The sequence below is a fragment of the Cibotium barometz genome, chromosome 43, assembly GCF_041138505.1.
Source record: "Cibotium barometz isolate CiBa-2024 chromosome 43, ASM4113850v1, whole genome shotgun sequence".
Taxonomy (NCBI): Eukaryota; Viridiplantae; Streptophyta; class Polypodiopsida; order Cyatheales; family Cibotiaceae; genus Cibotium; species Cibotium barometz.
The window spans coordinates 40,108,987-40,113,776 of NC_141088.1; positions in this window are offsets into that span (position 1 = coordinate 40,108,987).

The window sequence follows — 4,790 nt, forward strand, 5'->3', positions numbered from 1 at the left end:
ATGCATAAATAGATGCGTAAAAAATCTTTATATCAAAAATAAAAATTCTCTTACATTCTATAAATGGATGTGATGAGAATAGAAGTAATGACAATGTGAGGTAAATAGATGTGATGAGGTGTGATGTGAATCAGATAAATATGAATGAATGATATAGGATGTGAATGAATGTGATAGCATGTGAATCGGGATGTGAATAAATGATATAGGATGTGAATAAATGTGATAGCATATGAGTCAGGATGTGAATGAATGATATAGGATGTGAATGAATGATACAGGATGTGAGTGAATGTGATAGCATGTGAATCAGGATGTGACTGAATGATATAGGATGTGAATGAATGTGATAGCATATGAATCGGGATGTGAATGAATGATATAGGATGTGAATAAATGTGATAGCATGTGAATTGGGATGTGCATGAATGATAAGGGATGTGAATAGATGGGATGTGATGTGAATCGGGATGTGAATGAATGATAAAGGATGTGAATAGATATGATGTGATGAGAATTGGGATGTAAATGAACGACAAGGGACGTGAATGAATGTGTTATCTTGTGAATCGAGATGTGAATGAATGAGATGTGAATGAATGCGATGTGATGTGAAATAAATGTGATAAGATGCGATATAAACTGGATAGATGTTAATGTATGAGAAGTGATGCGATATAAACTGGATAGATGTTAATGTATGAGAAGTGATGAGATATAAGGGTAGATACAAGTGGATGAGATTGGATGAGATAAATGAGGAAATAAGTGGAGATAGAAAAAGATGTGATTAGATGAGAATGGGAATGCTTAAAAAATGATGTGGATGGATGTATGGATGGTGTGGATTGATGTGTGGATAATGTGGATTGATGTGGATGGATGTATGGATGGTGTGGATTGATGTGTGGATAATGTGGGTTGACGTAGATGGATGGTGTGGATTGACGTGTGAATAATGTGGATTGATGTGAATGGATGTATGGATGGTATGGATTGATGTGTGGATAATGTGGATTGATGTAGATGGATGTATAGATGATGTGGATTGATGTGTGGATAATGTGGATTGATGTGAATGGATGTGTGGATAATGTGGATGGATGTGGATGGGTGTATGAAAAATGTGGATTGATGTAGATGGATGTATGGATGATGTGGATTGATGTGGATGATGTGGTGGATGTATGGATGATGTGGATTGATGTGTGGATAATGTGGATTGATGTGAATGGATGTGTGGATAATGTGGATTGATGTGGATGGATGTATGGATGGTGTGGATTGATGTGTGGATAATGTGGATTGATGTAGATGGATGTATGGATGATGTGGATTGATGTGTGGATAATGTGGATTGATGTGTGGATAATGTGGATTGATGTGAATGGATGTATGAAAAATATGGATTGATGTAGATGGATGTATGGATGATGTGAATTGATGTGGATGATGTGGATGGATGTATGGATAGTGTGGATTAATGTGTGGATTGATGTAGATGGATGTATGGATGGTGTGGATTGATGTGGATGATGTGGATGGACATATGGATGATGTGGATAATGTGGATTGATGTGAATGGATGTGTGGATAATGTGGATGGATCTATGGATGATGTGGATTGATGTGGATGGATGTGTATGGATGTATGGATGATGTGGACTGATGCGTGGATAATGCGATTGGATGTGAATTGATGTGGAAATGATGTGATGTGATAGGGATCGATGAAGAAAATAAAATTGTGGGAAGATGAGAAATGATGGGGACTAATGTGAAAGGATGTGGAGTAATGAGAAAAGATGGAAATATTGTTGGAACTGTATTTGTATGTGAAATCTGTTTTTAAATGACTGTTTTAAGTCTAGAATGCTGGGAAAGCATTTTGACTGTCTTGTGAATGAGGTCGTGGAGACCTATCTGTTAAGTTGCAACTGTTGAGACGGAGAGTCATCGGAGGACGTCTAGCGTAGCAAGGTCGGCCGAGGTCTTGACCAGCCTCGGTTTGATTTAAATGGTGAGCTTCCGGTACAGTGGATGAGGGACCAAGGAAGCGGCCTATGAGTGAAGCGCTAGGTGACGTGCAAAGGATCCTAGAGGGTGCTGACCATATGGTGCTCGGGCTCTGGGTCACCGAAGATACCCACAAGTACGTCGGGGAAGATATTGGAATAAGGAGTAAGAGTTGTTTTCTGAATTCGGGCATGGATCTAGTTGATTGACCTTGCTGGTCCTCAACGGATGAGTCCATGGCTCTTTTATATGGATCCGTTGGTTGATCTAGCTGATATTCAACGGAGATTCCATTTTGATATGTGAATATATTGTCGGTTACTATGAGCTAGGAACTATCGAAAAGACCCCTGTGAACAAGTGTTGAACGTTCTGGTTGCCAATTATGCCATAGGTACACCGATGAAGGAATGTTTGGAAATAAGGATTCAACTAGATAATTAGAGGATTATGATCAGTGATACTATGGTTTCATTAAATGATTGTTTTAAAGACTGTTGAATCTGAAAAAAAGGCAATTTCATATTGGGTGTGTAAGTGGTGTGACTAGTTTTAAGTTTGCATGAATATCCGGCTAGGGGGGCTAGGAACTCTTTTCTTTGGTATGCGAGACAACCTAACCAAATTCTTAATGGGATACCATCACTACAGTGGGGTTGGGCGGTTGGGGCGGTTGGCTAACCCATGGGACTGGATGGGGTTAGGCTGGACTGATGGATCCCAAAAATGAGACCAAATTTCTATTGGTACAATAGATGAAGTAAATCCCGGATAAAAATTGTTCTATGGAAAAGAATCAACGACTGTGTCTCTCAATGAGGAAAAAAGCGTTGGTCTCTCTAATCCAAGTACAATCTTTCCCTTGATTTAGACTAAGGGATTTACAAGTTTGGTCAGATCAGTTCAGTTAGTTAAGGCTTTTGAGTGCATTAGAGAAAAGTTATCTTGGTGGAATCGCCCATGCTTTCTGGGCAAGGAAAGTTTTTCCGAGTTCGGTTTTGGAAGAATTGATGGTTTAGTCTCTTGTCTGGATATCCGTGGGCGAGGCCCCGAGTGTAGGATCCTACCTCGCGTAAGAAGTGCTACTTCCACTGCTAGCACCCTAGAATTCGTTGTGCAGTGGAGTCAGGGATCTTACTGGTATCAGAGCAAATTGGCTAATGAGGATCAACCGAGAAGCCAAAAATATCAAAAATTTATGAAGAAGCAGTAAAGGGTTGTAATTGTGTGATAAAATTCATACAAATTGATATTCAAACTGAAATTCATAAATTGGTAATTGGGTCTTCAGATGGAAGTACTGCAATTGTATCCCTCACTTGCTTGAGGCCTAGACATGATGGTATTTACCTTATAATTTCAAGGACAGTGACTACCCATATATACCAAGGGTATAACTGCAGCTCTTTACTGGCAGTATATACGAGTAAATCTAAGACTTGAAAATTAAGCATTAATAATATCTACATTATAAATTTGAATGTGGTTGATATGATTTTGAATTTTGGTTGAGAACTGATGAGTTGATTGGGATTTTGATTGAAAAAAATGATCTCTCAATTTTGGTTGAAATGTAATAAACTAAGCAAAACCGCAACGAAGATGAATGGGTCCCTGTGATGATGTTCGTTAGCTGGAATAACGTTAATGACTTCAACAAATCACTATGAGAGATTAGTGGATTGTGCTAGCAGATTGCTGTTGTTAACACTTGACCCAGTGGATCAAGTTAAGGGATGTCAAATTAAAAATCTGTATAATTGAAAATTTCCATGTCGGACTGTTCAGATAGAAAATTTGGTCTAATGGACCATTATTGTGATAAGGATTTGAATGTTACGATCTGAGTGAATTATTATCTGATGATGAGTTTTATATAAGGAATCTTTATCTCAGGATTTTGTTGGGTTCTCCAAACTATCGGGAACCCCAGAATCAGTTGGATCTTAAGGAAATGAATTGTCCTCTAATATTGCGAGATGAGGACATCTCACGTTTTTTAAGTGGGGTAGGATGTAAGATTCCTCCCTCCGGCTTTTGAGGTGTGTAGGTGTAAGAACCTCCCCTTCTGATCTTATAATTATTCCCCTCTCTGAAATAAAAGAAAGATTCTATTTTACCCTGTTTTGGCCTAGAGAGAGGTTATTCAATTTTTGGATATTTTTGGATGGAAAAATATCTCTTCTTTTTAAAATAAATTGCCCCGAAATAGAAGTTCAAAAATATTTTTAGAAGGTGCATTAGAAATAAATTATAATCTGTTCAAAAGGCCTTATCCTGAGGGTCCAGATTTTCCAAAAAAAATAGATTAAGGTTCTGAGGGGCTAATTAGATTAATCCAAATGTAGGAAGGAGATAAATAGAAGAAATAAAGAAAATCCTCCCAAAAATGAGTAAATACTCACATACGATGACTAAGGACAAGCATACTAGTTAAAAAAGAAGAGATATTTAGAGAAATGATGCATTTTTGACACCTTAGTGTGAGGGGAATTTCCCCTCATGAAGGAGGCGCCTATTTCACATGTGTGGTTGAGTTTTAAACTCACAAATAATGAGATATTTTCATCTCTCCTCTCTCCTGCTTCAACTAGATCCAAAAAGTGAACTAAACTGATCTAAAAATGGTCAAAAATTGACCAAAATGATCTGAAAAATTCTAGACTCTTAGTTTTCTTGGTTAGAGGCTCAATTTTTCCTATAAATGAAGCCTCCCCCTTTGTAAATGGTTAATAGTGTTTTATGCACTGTTGCTCTACTCCACCCCAAAGTCA